Source organism: Mytilus trossulus, chromosome 2 (genome assembly GCF_036588685.1).
Source record: "Mytilus trossulus isolate FHL-02 chromosome 2, PNRI_Mtr1.1.1.hap1, whole genome shotgun sequence".
NCBI classification, from domain to species: domain Eukaryota; kingdom Metazoa; phylum Mollusca; class Bivalvia; order Mytilida; family Mytilidae; genus Mytilus; species Mytilus trossulus.
Window position 1 is genome coordinate 18,687,477 of NC_086374.1, and position 19,170 is coordinate 18,706,646.

The following is a 19,170-nucleotide window of genomic DNA, read 5'->3' on the forward strand; positions in this document are numbered from 1 at the left end:
TCAGACCAATTCAGACTGGTCGAGTGAAAATCAGTACAGTCAGGTACAGATATAGGCCAGTTAAGATTTTATTTGTTTGTAGTACTACGAATGTCTGCGCCTTTTTTAAGTCTATGTGGGTCATGAGTTTTGGGGTGTTTTTGTACACATTTTTTATGTTTCGTAAAATATTTTTCCAATAGGTATAGTATTTTTAGTACTTTCCATTTTATGCATTACAAATCAGTCTACTTAATACATCTTGAACCATTTATTCGCCAGTTACTGAAAATAAAACTTATTTGTGTGAGCTAATACAAGTTGAATGCTTACTAATGCTCAATATTGAAGTTTGCATTGCAAAATGCTCGTCTTGGGCGTTTTAGGCATACAACTCTTAGTTCGTGCCTTTTCCAGATTTACATTCTGTTGGACTATGTGAATTTACTAGAACTTTGTAGTTGATACAATTCAATGTCGCACATAATAACAGTAATTGCTTTTTTGTATATCACATTATGATATCATATATACCTTTTATGGTAATGACACAATACTAATTCAATGTATAAACATTTCTTATTGCATTCTCACAAACAAGATATTTTATTAAATGACTGTCACATATCCTTAACCGTTTTACTCCCAATCGTCATTTCATATCTATGTTTATCTTAATAATCTATTTAGTGTTGATAAGTGGAAGAAATGCAATTACCTAATTGACACTTTAAAACTATTTTGCGTATGCTTTCTTTTACCCGAGGCAATAAGCTAATAATGGGAAATTGTTTTAGAGAAACCAAAACGTACAATAGATACAAATTTAACCTGTTCTTCGGGTCAAATTTCCACTTATGAATTAATTTGCTTTGCAACATATAAGAAGAGTTTGGAGTGTCATACAATTCACAGAAAATACAATTATAAATTGTATCTCATAAATTTTTCTAGTTTATACACATGTTACCGAACTGGTCAATTATTGAAAAGCAATATTGAAAGTACAAACGCAACTGATCCAAATACACTTCCATAATCAATACGAGTCAAAATAAATGTGTCAATTTAATCAAGCTGAGGGTAACAACTGCCTATCAAAAAATATAACGAGCTTGGCAATATTGCATATTTATTTGTCTATAGATTTGTAATTGTAGGAAACTGTACGCTGACATTTATATACAAAAACAGGTTTCAGTGTGTCTTTGTGTTGCTGATTCATCAAGGACACAAATTGGTCTTTAAAACAACTGAATAATATGGGACGCTGATGCGGGCTTCATGTGGCCCCTAAACAAAAATGTGTACAAGTAGTGCAGAAAAATACCCACATCTAATATTGTGAGGAAATAAAAAAACACAATTTCTTATTTCAATGACATAAAAGTACAATGTTATTTAATTTACTCTTTTCACAACAAAGCAACTTTGTCTCATGTTTAGATATGGATCTTACTGGTTCTCCCCCCCCATGCAATTATGAAAAGGAGGAGAAAAAGTATATAACTATTGGCTTTACATTTCACCATACATCTTAATACGGACACGAAACTGAGCTAACCTTTACAGTCGTGTATCATAATGTAAATCGAGTCGGTTGAATCACTCCCATTAAAAAAATGAATAAATAAACAAACCAATAAAACAAACAGAGATAAACAAAATATCAGTATGTATCTTTGTTGTATAAAAATAATAAGAATTGAACTCAAGAATTTTATCAAAATCCTAGAAAAGCAAAATTAATGACAAGAAGAAAGATGCGTGTCATATGTCACAAATTTTAAACTTATAAGTATTACCATTTTAGATTCTTATGTTTGAGACCATGATGAATTATTCTAAAATTAGCTTTAGTTAGCGTATGTCCAAATGAGTAAATTGCAATGGTAAATTCTGATAAATAAGAACTCTATTATTGAGAGAAATTATGTACATATTAACAATCTCATAATTCGTAAAAAAAAATGACAACGCTAAAGCTAACAAGAAAAAGGACAAACAACAGTAAACAAAAAACAACATAGAAAAATAATGACTGAGCAACATGAACCCATGCATTCAAAAAACTTGGCGTGACGTCAGAAACTCTTGAAGGGTAAGCACACATGCACCCGTCCTTTTGCTTATGTTAGTACAAACCCGGTAATATGTCTAATAATATAGGTCACATTAAGGAGACAAGGAACGGAATTGCAGCTACAACATTTGGAAAATATCCTGCATCATAAAATCTAGAGAAGAAAAACAGACAAACAATGACATCAGAATTATAGAGCGAAAGCGCATGATTGAGATAAGAATTATAACAATGTCCCATAACATGGTCAGTAATTTGGCGATATTCTCAATACTAACTGCAGTTCCTTTTAAGATGAGTGTATAATGTGTTACCAACACCTACACATTCGCACAGATGGTAATTTCAGAAGGACCAGATTGTCCTTTGTGCGGAAACAGAGGAACTCTATAACATGTACTTTAAGGATGCAGTAACGCTCTTACACATGCGAGATGTACATGGCAACACAGTCAAGTACTGCGGGAATTTTTCTGAAGTGGTAAAGAAACAGAGGAAAAAAGCAAAACACATTCGAAAAAAACCTATTGAGTTTTAGTTGGTGAAGGAGGCGGAACCCGTTGGAAAAGTAAAAAGAGCCCATCAGGAATAATAAACCAATCGAGAGATTGGCAGTTAGAAGTAGATCTAGGAAATAAACTGTGATGTCATGATATCGTACCAAATCACCTTATACTAGACATGAACAGACATGGTTCTCTGGTCTTTTGGCAGTAGAAAAGTAATGATTAAAGAGTTGACGGTTCCCTTAGTGGTGATTTTTGTCGCAGCCAATGTAAAAAGAAGGCCAAAAAGTGAAGAGATAAAGGATGGTCGACATGGAACTTTCCTGTTGAGGTTGGCTGCAATGGATTCCCTGCACAATCAGTGTAGAGTCTGTTTTCTGTAGTAGGAGTGACTGACCGGCATAGAACAGCAGTTATTCAGAAACTAGGCCAAGCAGCAGGGAAAGCACTTTGCTGGATATAGACGAAAAAAGACAACAGTAGCTGGAAACCTACTAACAACGCGCTGTGAAAAGTAAAATCACAAAAATACTGAATTTAGAGGAAAATCAATTCGAAAAGTCCATAATCACATTGCAAAATCAAATAACAAAACGTACCAAAAACGAATGGACAAGAACTGTCATATTCCTGACTTGGTACAGGCATTTTCAAAAGTAGAAAATGGTGGATTAAACCAGGTTCTATATATGGCGCTAATCCTCTCACTTTCATGACAGTCTCATCAATTTCCGTTATATTTACATTGATGCATTACATAAGCAGACACAATAAATAAAAAAGTCAAGATATGGGTACATCAGTCATCATCGTATACAGAGTGTACAGAGCTAGGGATCAAAACACATGATGACGGTTGACGGATGGCCTCGGTTGGGGACATTGACGGTGTTTGCAGTAATTCCAGTATTGTATGTAAGTTAATGTTTTTTTCATTTTCATTCCTAAATGGAACTTACATATTTGTCTTATTTGTGAATGTGTTATTTATTTTACTCACAAAGGTCAGATGATTGCGTTTTCTTCCTTATAATCTGGAGAAAACAGTATATTTTTAGTGAGACCTAAAATAGACACTAGTAATTGAAACTTTGCGAAGATTATTAACAGACTATGTGCACTGGTCGTCCCTCGGAATCAATGGTATTGTAAAGAAAAATGAGGTGAATGATTAACAGGCAATTCGCCAGCTGATGTCTAGAACCAAATTACATTGTTACTGCTTGTCAGATGTGTCCCTAAACAATAATATATAAACCTAATCATATTTGCATCAAATATTAGGCAGAACTGGATTTAAACAAAACTCCTATAGTGCGTACAGTATTGATGGTAACCTTATTATAATTAATGAATGGCCTTTTAATTTGATGAACGTCATATACTAACTTTTGTTACCTTATTCGACAGTATGACATGTACCCCTACATACTGCTTCGCGAATGTTTGCCATTCTTCCAAGTTGTATACATGATATAATGATACTTTATGAGATCGAAAGCAATGTACATCATGTACATGTTGAATAGAAAAATAAACAAAAAAAGTTTTTTTACAAAGGTTCATGTTTGTATGGATATAGACGTAAATTTGATATGAATAATCATCTTAATAAACAAGTATTATTGTATAACACTATACACATATTCGACTCAGTGTGCACGGAATCAAAACCATACATTTTGATAATTAAATCCTTGTTAATTTTAGAGCCAGCATCACTATGAAACAAAACGTATTTCTTTCAATATTTTTCATGAACCACTGTCTTTCTAATTTCGATGTCGATAACAAATTAATCAGGAAAAGCACCATATCGACAATGATGAAATCTCGTGAGACTTGGTGGTTATGGGGGCACTGCCCACATCTCATTGATATGTTATTTGAAGGAATTCAATCAATTTACATATTTTTCTATCACTTTACTCCGTTACAGTCGCTTCGTGGCAAATGCATAGATATTCAGACTTGCTATTTTCAAGAGAATTGTTTTCTGTGACATTCAAAGAAAAATTGTTTCCGTCCCGCAAATAGCGAAGGAATATAAAACAGAGGTGTAAATGTCAAAAATGCAGAACACACTCATATAAATGGTGAAATAACTATTTCAAAGCATTTGTAACCTAATGTTTCATTAAATAAAATAATATTATTGATTGTGTGTTAACTAAGATGATTTTTATTATACGTTTAGCTTTAAAAAAATATTTGAATGAGATGAACATGTCATTTATTCCGATTTCTCGTGGGATTTGTTTAAAGCATAAAAATAATTATGTAACCTTAAATAGATCTAATGGATTAAATTTTCAAGCAGAGAGGTTTTCATAGGTATAAAAGGTAATCATTTGTATAATAATGACTAAAACACCGTGTTTCATACAAAAGCTAAATATAACATTAACAAAGGCAATTAAATTAAAGTAAAATTATCACTATAGAGTAAACTGGACCCTCTGAAAGATATTCTTAATGTGTATATGTTTATGTTTGGTTTTTACCTATGTTCGTTCATTTTGATCAATACCTAATTATGAAAACAAACTTTTGGCGCTGGATAAGATCCTTTTGTTCTCAAGATGATGTTCTTAACATAAGTTATAAACCTGGTTTCCGATCAGAGATCGAATGCATACACATCCAAATCTTAACATGAGATATCAGGAGTGTTTCCGGTCAGAGGTCGTACGAATAAAGACAACCGTAGTATACCGCTGATCGAAAGTCATAAATCGATTGAGAGAAAACAAATCCGGGTTACAAACCAAAACTGAGGTAACACATCAACTATTAGAAGAAAACAACAGAAACATTGAAGTGCAACAAAAAAAAAACCGACAATGCAACACACACAGAGAAACAAACTATAAGATAACAACTGCCATTTTCTTGACTTGGTACAGGACATTTTAAGAAAAAATGGTTGAACCTGGTTTTGCGGCTAGCCAAACCTCGCATTTATAGCAATGTTAAATTTAACACCAAAATGACAACATTACATGACAGGATTACAATACAAAAAAATGCAAGAACATTCAGGACATTTCGCCATGCTTATAGTCAAAGGTACCATGCTTATAATATAATACAACCTACGTGCGTTTCGCCTACATGAAACTCACCAGTGACGCTCAGATCAAAATAGAGACGAAGGCTAAACAAGTACAAAGTTGAAGAAGTACAAAGTTGGGATCAGAAAATCGTTAGTATTTAGAATGATTTTTACTTTTGGAAACACTAAATTTATAAAATTGACCATATAACTGATGTTCATGTCAACACTGAAGTGGTGACTAACCACAGAATTAAAACGAACACGTTAAATAAAAACAGTACAGCACACAAAACAGCACAAAAGAGCAATGCGCTGTCACCGACTGGATAAGGATACAAAATGACTTCACAGGCATATTTCTTAAAGTTTGATATAGTTCAAAATTAGATCTAAAATTATGGTAATTGATGCATAATATAACAACTATAATTTAGTTAATATAAAATTGTGTTAGTAATTAAATAATTAATTTTATTATCTAGCTTTGTCGGTATTTCTTTTAAATCAACTATGAAACAAAAAAATGTTAAACGTTAGGTCGCCCCAAACTTAAATCCTATAATTAACTTGGTGATTAATAATACTTCTGCTGTTGTGTTTTTTTATTTTGGTCGGGTTATTGTCTCTTTGACACATTCCCCATTTCCATTCTCAATTTTATTTACTTTTACACACGAATATTAGAATTACAACTACATGTAATAATTTCCGATCAGAGTTACAAAAACAAAATCTTTTATAAATACGTTAATGTTGATAACCTAATACGTCTTAAAGTAATGCGAAATAACTTAGCCAAACAGTCAAATTCTTGAATAGGTCACGTTCGGTACTGAAAAGACCAGACGAAGTAAATGGCTAACAACAGTCTTAGACTTGGTAAAAATTTCCTTAGTTAATTCAGACAGAGAAATGAGAGATAACTTTCATTCCGTTTGTCATAGATTTTAATGTTAAGTCTTCCATTTGTGTCAATATTGAAAAAAATTATCAAGGTATGAATCTGTCCTTTTAGTATCAGTAGTATCCTTAATTTCAAGTTCACTGGGATATATGAGATGTAAGTATTGGCTGAAATATGGATTAATCAGTGTAGAACATCATTTGAATACAGATCCAAATCTTAACATAAGATTTCAACCTAGTTGCCGGTCAGAGGTCGTATGAATACGGATCCAAATTAAGTCGCATGAGTCTTTCGGGGAAATTATAGTTTAAACATATTCATTTATAGTGGATTGGAAAACAAGTTTTGCAGCTTATATTGATCCCTTTCCACTTTGAGGTTGCGAGCGCTGCCTTGTAGCGGCACTAGCCTACTCTTTTTCGAAATCTACAAGGGTGTCTTTAATGTGCAAGAGATATGGCTCTCTCTTAACACGGGTCAGCCATTTATCGTCCCCTTATCGACGGACTATCATCGTTTCCTCAAGACCATACTCGCAAATGATGTCAAGGGAGAGCCGAAAATTGAGTTCCTGAAATTTTCATCCCGAACGGGAATCGAACCAGGAACCTTTGTTTTAGTAGTCCGATCCACTAACCACTACACCCCGGGAAATGATGTTTCAGTGTATGACAACAAAAAAACCAATTTGACCGCTGATAGCATGTTATTCAATGTTTGGCTCTTGTAAATGTCTGAAATATAAAACAAAAATACTTATGTGAATACCGCGTAAATCATATATATACCCAAATAAACGTGCACAGTTTTTCTGGATCTACTGTATTTTCGTAGAACCTGGAGTGACTTATTTTGTTATTTTAAAAGATATATCCTCTTGGTAAGATAGCCATTGTTGCAAATACGACGTTTTGAGCCTCGAAATGGGTTATATTATGTATGGTTGAGATCAGAAACATAAAGTACCCTTCAATTACAAACTTCATAGCAAGGCAATATTTTTGTCCCTATCCAACATGTGAATTTGGGTTTCTAGAATGAATAAAGACAACAGTTGTATATCGGTGTTTACAGGTCAGAAATCGATTGAGAGAAATCAAATCCGTGTAACAAACCAAAACCGAGGGAACACATCTTTTATAAGAGGAAAACAATAGAACAACAGGAACACCGAAGTGCTTAAAAAAGACCCACCAACAAACATCGAAACGAAGTATTTGAAAACAAAGGCCATATTTCTAAATTGGTACAGAACATTTTTAGAAAAAAATGGTGGGTTGAACCTTTTTTAAATGGCATGCAAAACCTCCTTCTGTATGACAATGTCAAAACAATACTGCTGAAATACTGCGTGACCGAAATACAGCACAAACACACGCAAGACCATTCATAACAGAGAAATGCAGAAACAAACATAAAAACCGCAGAACAACAACGAACATATTCCATTACATTTATTTGTAAGTTGTTCCTGTCCTGAATATGAATGACATATTTGCCATATGACGTTAAAAGAACAACACACAATCAATCATTTCCCTTTATTAAAATTATATAGGAAAACGAAAATTCAAAAAATCAGCCGAGTTATATAGACTTATCATATATAATGAGGACCGTTATTTTGATTTTTTTGTCGTTATAATGTGCTGCATGTATCATTGACGTTTAACCACTATCTCATTTAATCATATCTAATATTTTATAACCTAATTTTGATGATCAAAGCTATTACATTGTTCAGTGACTGCATCAATGTACGTTTCGGCAATAAGATCATTTTCATTATATAAGTATTACAATTGGCACAAATAGCGCTCCTTAAATAACATATAAATTGATTTGTTTGTATTACAAGTGTTCAACGCAACGTTAAGAACTATTTGTTATGCCGTGGTGATCATTTGTTATTGGTGGAACAAACTGGTGGAAACATTCAATATTCGGTAGGATGACTGATAATCCTAGTCAATTAAGATTGAAGTCAAGCTCACCAGTTACGTGCTGAATTCTAACTCACAACCTCAGTGTTGACTGTTTAGTATAAAGAAAAAATGAATTACTTAAACCCTCCGGACAGCGAGTTCAAAATAGGGGAATGAAGTGGTTCTTCAATTATAATGAATCACTGTTTGTCGGGAAATCATGTGAAAATTGATAAACTTGGCTGTTATCTTGATGATATTTTGCGTTGCTACTCATTACTAGTAGTTTCTTTTTATTCATTTGAATGTTTTAACTGTTTAACCGTACATGAATAAATTGAACTAAATTTTTATTAAAAGAGACAATTTGTCGTTCCCTTTTTAAATGCTTTTAAGACTATGGCTATCGCCCTACTCGTGGCATTTGTATCTCTAATTCGTTCGCTATATGTATGTACTTGTAGTGAACTTGTTGAGAGATGTATACATGAACCTTATTTTTTGTAATTTTAAAATAAAACTGTATCCTAATTTTTAATTTGCTATTTTTCAAATTCATGATGTACAATTCATGACAGAAACATCAAACATACTGGATTTTGTACTTACACATATTCTCAAACAAATCACAATAAAAAGAATAACCTTGAACTAAAAAAGTTGTTTTGATGGCTTCTATTATTTGCATTGGTCTAATTTTAATGGGCTTCCTATCCTCCTACTGTATAACAACAATAACAGTAGAACGTACTCCTAGGTATCAATAATTGGATAGCAAACACGTTGTATTATACGTGTACTTGATTAACCTGCATTTCAACACCTCCGTCGTATGATTTCATACAAAATCTTCCATAATTTACCATACCCTATAAATGTATACAAGCATACTAGTATCATATACCGACTACATAGTCACATTATTTTATGCTTCGTCCTTTTAAATTTCACCCAAAGGAGGGAATACAAAAATATACGTTTTTTTCATTCAAAACAATGGTTTCATTATGACTTTATTCCCACTGTTAAACATGATCCGACTAATTATTCATAATTCAATTTCACGTAGAACATCTAATTTACCCCCAACAGTCCAAAAGCATGAAATTTTAATAACTGAACGTGTTTTGTAAACAATAAATCTTAATTACCACCATAGATAGTAGTGAAATGACCTAGTAAATCATTGAATGTTATACAGTTCAGCGTTACCTTAGCGACATTTAGATGTTTTTGCATTGTTTATATGCGATTATCAGCTATATTTTAATTTTAAACGTCATGCATCACTTAATGCAATTTTTAAAATAAGATAATCATTACATTGCATTTATCACAATGACATCAACGGTATCAATTTAATGTGCCAGATGCGCATGATACTCGAGACCAACATATTTTGAATATTAAAAATCTTATACAAATATTCAACTATTTGTTTAAAAAAAAATGCATTAACTTTAACAAATAATAATAATGTTTTATTGAATAATAGTCGAGGAACGAATGAAACAGACAAAATATCAATTGCAGAACACTTTTGAACTGATGGATCGTTATTTGATGTTGTTTTATTTGTATGTGCTGTTTAGGTAACCAAAAAATGGAGAAACTTCAGATATACAGAGGAGATTCCAGTGTGTATTGGTGTGATTGTAATTTTTTTTTTATCACACTCTTTCTCTTTACCACAATTTTTGAAACGGAATGAAAAAATGTCTTTCAATTATTTGAAGAAACTGTTTCTAATCTATCCGATGCACATTTTGTTACATTTCCAGACTTCCGTGTCATTAGAATATTATACCATTAAATAGTTCTTTGTACAGTTGCACAATTAATATACTTCAGTCTAAGTATTGATATTTATATTGCGTGTTACAAAAGGTAGCTCATCGTGAAATAGATAAAATGTGATTCTAGGTAAAATCTTAAAGAAAATATTCAATTAACTAATAATCTGGAATGAGAAATTCGATGAACATTTTCTTTGCTTCTTACACTTGTGCGATAAATATGTACATCTTATTTCCCTATTTCGTTATTGACTGAATCTGTTATAGAATGAAGGCTATAAACAATGTGTATATGTAATATAACGCGTTCTCAATGCATATAAAATGTCATCAATATACCAAATATCGTTCAGTAATAATAAGAATATGCCTTTATACACCATGTCAGATATTTAAGTCAACTTTTCAGATATCTATAAAAGTAGACACATCATGAACGTGGATTTGTCACTTTTCTAAGTATTTTTTCAGATATCTTTAAAATTTAAGAAGGAGGCATACATATGCTAAATTATTTGATTATTGATAATGCTACATCATCGATAGGACAATGCGACATATGTATTTTGCGAAACATAATAGCTATCACATGGAGGTGTAAAAGCAGTGCATTTTAAATGTATCTGGTGTGGCTAAGATTAACAAAAAGAAAAATAATTTGTTTACATCGTGTTATTTTGAATGTGATACTTTTTGAAGAGAGGTTAATTTGGTAAGACACCTGGTCAAAATTATAACTTGTTTCGTTTTTTTCATTTAGACCAGCAGGTCCTACTCGGCTACTGATCGTTTTAAGTGAATAAAAAAAAATATTTCCATCTCCTCGCGGTATCCGACAATAATAGTTTACTTGTATAATTTGGATAAAAAAACTATGTATACATATACATGTCTAGCAATATGTGTCCTCGTATCAGTTGCTTCCTCCAGATGGATTTACTTTTGACTGTCAGATCGCTTACGTTAAAAGTAAAAGTATATTGTTCAAAAACATTTTGTCACATCTTCCCAAATAGAATGCCTGAAGAACGATTTGTCTGAAATATTAAATATTTGTGGAGTAAGGGCAAATATTGGTCTCCTCATAGTCCGAATAATGTGCCCGGGTAAGGTGAAATGTCTATCTAAGGACTGTCACCCTGTTAACTATCATTATGATTCAGTGTCTATTACAAAGAAGGATTAATATTCATATTACATTAACATGTTCTCGTCATGAATATGCATTCATTTGTCGTTAGAGGTTAGGCAGCCATCTATCCATCATCATAATATTTTTAAAAATGGTGTATGTGCCGTTGAGCGAGCACTGCTGTCTCATTCACACACATCGCCTTATATGCATGTCCGACGCAAAATTGTACCATTAAATCAGACTATCACCTTGCATATGTTACTTCTATTTCAATATGATTTAGTCAAAGACTTAAAAAAAATATATTATGTGATTGAGTCTACATATGATAGCTAAATAGGGAAATTGAAATTTTTTCTCCAATTACCAAGCACTTGATCTATGTTGGCTGCTGAATAAGGGCGTTGTTTTCTCAAATCTTGAACTAAATCTCGCCTCAGTACCTGAAAGTACAAAATAAACGGACTTTTAATTGAATGCATCTAAACTAAAATAAGATTGATAATTTATTTTTTATTGTTTAGTTTCCGGATCGTAGTAATGAAACCAGCTTTCGTCGGTTTTAATAATTCTGTATAAAAATCGTATGCCACTACGAGAATTTTTTTTAATAAATTGATTTGAAAATTCCATTCTTTTTGTTAAATGTTCGGCTGTAAGAAGTTGCGGTACCCATCTAGAACATACTCGATTCATATTCAAATGATTGCTAAAAGTGGTGCGTTGTAGTCTTTAAAATGTTACATTTGTCTGCAACTTCGCGAACTGTTAACCGCCGGTCACTGTAAATAACGTTCAGAACTTTATCTTTTATTCGTATAATTTCCTGAAAGATGGCGTACCTTCCCGCTCATCGTCTTCAAATTGCCTCTTCCGTCCTCAAATGTGATGCCGATTCTGGATTCAGTACTCCAAATCGAGATTTCGCCGCCATTTCTAAATTTTGACCATTTGAATTTATTAGATGTAACGTAAAGACTATTGCCGACGTCACAATGTAAGTGTCATGTATTTTTTGCGGATTTTGAAACAAAAAATAACCTGCATTTTATGCGATATTTCCTCCTTGCTCCGGGTCCCTATTGCATATATTTATATGCAGTAAGTGTAATTATTTCGCTTTTAAAATTGGACAAATATTGATATAACAGAACTAGGATATAGTTCAGAATTAAAAATATGCAAACAGAATTTACCGGCAATGATATTTTTATGCAGACTTTAGCTTGGCCACGAACTTTACGGAGAACCCTCATATACATGATTTAAAAAAAAACATCTATCAAAAGGGTTTGAATGGTACAAAACGGATACCAGTGGTCTTACCTAATCAACCTCTATTTTCAATTAGCGTCTTCTTCTTATTGAACGGTATTTGGTATTTTGATGACATTTTGTATGCATTGTGAATGCGTTAAACTGCATATAAACATTGAATCAATCATGTTTGTAGAATGAAAACTGTTAGAGATAAGTCAATAACAAAATAGTGAAATAAGATGTACAAATGTATATCAAAAATGTTGAAAGAAAAGAAAATGTTAATTGAATTTCTCAGTTGAAATTAGCACCTTCTTAATGATTTTACCTAGAATCACATTTGGTGTATCTCAAGTTACCTTTTCACACGCAATATAAACATCATTACTTAGACTGAGTTTATAAAAAGAAAATAGTATAAAAGAACCCATATGGAAAGTAATAAAGCACGACGACTCAAATCAAACTATATGGACTTAATATTCACACATAACGTGTCCACATTTGTATGTAATGAAGAAAGTTAACCTTCTTATATTTTTGCATATCTTTATAAAATTTTGCTTATTCATTATATCGCTATTAACTGATGAAAGTAAAGAGCAACAACCTGTTCCGTAGCTGGATAATTGCTTTAAGGAATGTCTTAATGGACCTGTGGATTTAGTTGTCGTTTTCTATCAATCTATCAACATACATGTTCAACTGTTAATTCAAGAAGGATGTCGTGCTAAATCTTTTACTTTTTCAAGTTTTGCTCGCATAAACGTGATATTTACAATTAGTTATAGTCAATAAAAATAATGAATCTCTTTCATCTATGGGACACCTGATTGAAATGAATGGAAACACTAATTTATGGTCATTTATCTATTCGATCTAATTGCGACAGAAGATAAGCGTGTACTAGAAACCAAAGTCAGACGAGAAATCTTCAGATAATTATTTTTCAATTTTGATTTTCAAATGTATTTTTTTTTTATTTTTCTTTATTTTTACACGAAGATCTCTTTTGTATTGAAAAAGAAGCCACATATACATGGTATTTGTATATATAGGATCAACTTGCATAATTTTAGTTTCTTTCGTGCAAGATTTTGTTTAAATGTTTGTAGACGGGATTTGGAAAAAGCTATTTATATGTATTTCTCAAAGGGTTCCATGTTTTACTCAGATTCTTGGTGCCAACCCTATTTGATTTGGATGGCACAAAAAACTTCAAAATTTCGATTCATATTTTTGAGCAATTGATCCGACAACGTTTACCATATTAGGCAATCAGAACAAATTGTTATGACCCTGTTATCGTAAAAGCCATAATAAATTTGTCATCAACATCAAAATCCAACATTTGTAAAGTATTCTCAATAAATTTTGACTTGGATTTAGAGTTTCTCAATGTATATCACAACTTTTAATGTCTTTAAAGAGAAGTTTCCTTCATTTTGGCACCTATGGTCATTATTGGTTTTCCAGAAGAAGATATGACACAAAACAAATGTGAGACAATAGAGTTAAATTGATGACACTACTTTGTGTGTTTACCCCAGTTTTAGTTTGCAACCCGGATTAGTTTTTTCCTCAATCGATGTATAATTTCGAACAGCGGTATACTACTGTAGCCTTTATTTTTTGCCATTTTAATCCCAATATTCGGCTTAGACATAAACAGGGTTAATTACCTATATGTTGCGAGTTCAGGAATTGTTGCATACAAATAATTTAGTATAAATTTTATAGCGACACCTACATATAAATGCAATCATTTGAACTTCGACATAAGTTACTATCGTATTTTATATACTCACTGATGAATATTAAAACATTTTTGTTGGTGATATATAGTTTAAGTATTATCATCCATTGAGAAAACACTGATGATGCGTATTATTGAAACCATTTTGTGTAAGACATTATGGTCATATATCCTTGTATTGTTGTCGTGTCATTGAATTGCTTTCAAACTGAAGTTTACGCTGTACCTTACTTTGAGACCTTTGAAAACGATTTATAAAGTACACAAATGCATACAAACACAAACACATATCACTACGATACGCTTATGAGTATGTGTATACTTGTAAGTATAGGCATTGGTGTTTCTTTTAATGACTGACTGACAAAAGTATACTGCTACGTTAATTCATCTAATCTTCTTTAGAGTATTTCCCAATAATTACGCTAGTTACACCTTTGAGAATAAACTAATTCATCAAAAGTTCGAGTTTGTAATCAAATTCATTGACTTCATCTAAATATCTCGAATATTAATACCAAAATAAATTCTTTCTGTTTTTAATATTGCCATGTCTACACATATGTATTTTCCTTCTTTATTGTGTTTTAGTCAACTAGGCTTACAATTTGGTATACGATTTTTTTCAATTTTAAGTGAAGAATGTGGATTCTCGACAAATATAATTTTGCATTTGCAATTGTGCACTCAAACTCTTGGGAGTGAGAACTAGTACTACATATATAACTTCAAATTTTATAACTATGGGGAGTTAGAAAATGATGTAATATATCATTAGATCAAGACTTAATAACCATCTGATAAAACGTTAATACAAACAGTGTTACTTGTTATGTTTATGCATCGTTTAATACTGCAATTAACTTTAAAGACTTTTCAAATATTGACTATATTTTTTTAATACATTTAGGTAATGGAATCTTAAACTCCCTGTAGAAATAGAATGTTCATAAGGAATGAAAGAGTTAGAAGAATGTAACATTTAGGATGAATTTTATACATGTAGTTCTTTGCCTTATGCAGAAATAGAAATGTGTTGGTTACATAAAATATCCCTCGTTTATCTTTAAATGATATTTTCTTTTGACATCCAGAAAATCGACATAAAATTTCGCATTACTTTTTGAATTTTTAATTAAAAGGCATAATTTTATAGATTATCAAGAGTTTTTTTTTCTCATTGATATCATCACGTTAACTCATAATGGGAACGTTTTTCGTGAGTGAGCGTAATGAACGAGCCGAAACTGTCCATGTTGGGTCGAGTAGCTGATATTGTACAAAGCGATATTTGATGAAAATATGGTCATTGATTTATCGATTCGTATTTTTGTGGTTTGTGAGACCGAAACGTGAGTTAAAACTATTATTTCAATAGTTTTAACTCACATAATTAAAGGAAAATCTAACATTTATTAACTGTACACCACAATATAAATATTATGATTGTTTATTAAAATTAATTTTCACTTTTTATTTTCAATAAATAAAAATGCTTATACAGCTGTATTTTTATGCAAAGGGCATTATGTTTTTCGGTTTGTTCTAGTGTTCGTCCGTCTGTTCAGCTTATGATTAAAGTTTTTGGTCAAGGTAATTTTTGATGAAGTAGAAGCCCAATCAACTTAACACTTAGTACGAATGTTTCCTATGATATGATCTTTCGAGTTCAAAGAAAAATTAGAGTTTTAACCCCATTTGCACTGTTTTCTTAACATTGAATATGATAGTACGAATGAAGCATCCGTGTACTATGGGAACATTCTTGGATGTAGTGACAAACACAGATTAAATGGTGTTGATTTAATAATGTTAAAATCATGACATTAGATATATGTTTCATTATAATACTTTTTCTGATTGGTTACCTGTACATCACGTGTTATTCCTTTAGCAGTTGCATCACTTAATAAAACTTTTCATTCATGATGACATGTGGTCCCACAATAAAGTGCACAGGTGAATTAAATAATGAAGTTATAAAAAATCGTGTTTTCATGATCATAGATAAAAAATGTCCGGACATTTTTGGTTTTTGGAATGAAGCGCTTCAGGGCTTCATACAAAATGTACTTCGGTCAACGCTTTTACACCCCGATGAAGTTACAAATAGAAGCATTCAATTTTTTATAAATGCAGGTCCATAATAAAAAATAAATGAGACGAGTGTACCATTTATAGAAAAAATAGATACATAGTTTACTGTTGAAATCTTTTCCTGACATGATAAATCTACTCAATGACATTACAAAACACCAGCTTCGTCTATGAATTTGTTATTGCATGTGAAATAACAGTTAAATTCAGTATATATGCCCTTTGTTAAACCAATGAAACGGAATTCAAGTAATATTTCCTTTCAAATTTAATTTACTTTCTATAATACATGTATATTCTGTTTGCATATCTGGCTTTTTATGCTTTACTTAAGTTGACATTCAATATTCACATTTTCAAAGAAAATCAAATGACATAAATGTGTCGAATTTCTGCAGTTAATACTTGCGTTAATATTCATTGTGATGTTAACATTTTGTTAATCAATGGAAATCGATTTAATTTCATGCATATTTTAAACCTTTTATAATGGCATTTTTTTAAATTAAAAATCAAAGATCGTCACTAACTGATGACTCAACTGATTGCATGTATCCATGATACTTAACGTTGCGAAAGATAAAGTAAACTCATAACCAATATTAAATAATTTTAGTACATGTATTTTGAACAAGCATTTTACTGGCATAACAAATATTCAATATTCACAACAACTGTCTTTTCATTGAAAAGATAGAAGTCAATCCCTTCGTGTTTGATGAACAAAAATCAGTAGTTTAGCCCATTTAGAAATAGTTCTGGTGATATCAAAATAAGTACCGTGTTTGACCAACCCGCGCTACCGACATTTCTTTTCATCTCCTTGGCATATAGCCTATAAACGTTTCTTATGTAAAATTGCACACCATTCCTGTTGCAACAGCTTTCAATGCTGTTTGAGGGTCTTAGGCGGATCTTTACGCTGATACACACGTTAATACAGTTGGTCTTATAGGAGATCAATCAGTTTTAATGCTGATGACTTGGAAGGCCATGCCGGTTAGCAAATTGATACACTAGTATTCGGCATAAACGTATTCTTCCATCAAAATACTGCATCGAAAACAGGACTCCATTTGTGTATGCGTAACTGCTCCTGACCCGCTTGATATGATTTTGTAAGACCTACGCAGATTTGTACTCGTATGCTGAACATACACACGATCTCGCTTAACCACGTCACATTCTATATGTTTGTACAAAAAAGAAGATGTGGTATGATTGCCAATGAGACAACTGTCCACAAGAGACCCATTGTTCCCGTCCAAAGTCAGGAGCCTGTAATTCAGTGGTTGTCGTTTGTTGCTGTGTTATCTGTTTTTTTTTTCGTTCTTTTTTTTGTACACAAATTAGTTACTCTTTTGAATTGTTTTACATTGGTTGTTTCGGGAACTTTTAAAGCTCTTACTATGCGGCATTGCATTTACTCATTTTGAAGGCCGTAGGTTGACCTATAATTGTTAAATGAGCGTGTGAACGAAGTAAGGAAGCCAATGTTAGTTTGTGCAAACGGACCCTTATTTCTTCATCAATATCACCTGAACGCCACTGTGTACAGAATTGTGTCGCTGTGATTAGGACCCATTAATGGCCCTCGGTTGTTGTTTTTTTGTTTTGCTATCTAATCGAATTGTTGTCTCTTTGGTACATTTCTCATTCCCAGACTCATTTTTATAGAACAATTCCCAGTCGGAAATACATAAATGCAAGATAGTGTAGTTTTCAAAAAATGCTGGACAGTGGATATCTTATAAGATACTTAATTTTGAAAACAACCACTAAGATCCCGACAGATAACAGAGTATTTCATTGATTCATATGAATATTGCTAGTACAAATCACGAAACTTACCATTTTGATTCTAGGTGACATAATCGTGCAAAGAATTTTAAAAGAGTTTACTTTATGAAATATCTTACTCAAAAAGTTTGTTTGAATTTAACTTAGTCTTTTGTTCTTTGTGTAGTTGTTTGGTTTTGTTCACTCATCTTTTCTTTATTTTGTATCAGCAGTATTTATTACTGCATGATATTGATCGTGCATGTCCGTTCAATGTTATTTCAAATGTCTAATATTTCAATCATCAGAATATACTATTGAAAACACTACTAGTTTTAGTGAGATTTGATGTGCTTTGAATTAGTACAGAATAATTATTCTTCTACTTTTCTCTGCCTTAAAATGAAGGCGTCAAACCGTTGTTACAAACGAATAAAATGAATGAAAAGAACAACCACAATTTGCCAGTAAAATTTAATTTAGAAAATGACATCGATTTTCCAACAATTAGCTATTAATTTCTGCAATTATCACAGCCAAGGAAATTGATTTGACAATTGTTGCTCGCAGTTCAGCACATTAGTGACAGTAAATAATTAATACAAAAAATATATAGCCGTTACAATTTGCTGTTTGATTTTTATAACAGTTTTGAGGGTTGTCAAACACAGAAGCTTATTGTTGCCGACATGTACATCTCGAGGGAGTTATATTCCTGCAAAACCTACCGTCAATATATTAATGTTTTTACTCTCAGTGTTTGTTTCATGAATGACTTTCATTTTTTCAAATTTTCATTGGCTAACCAAACAACTATTTTCATATCGATTCATTCTTTTTTGCAAGGTTCTGAAGGGTGAGATGAATATTTTTAGCGATAATCAGTATA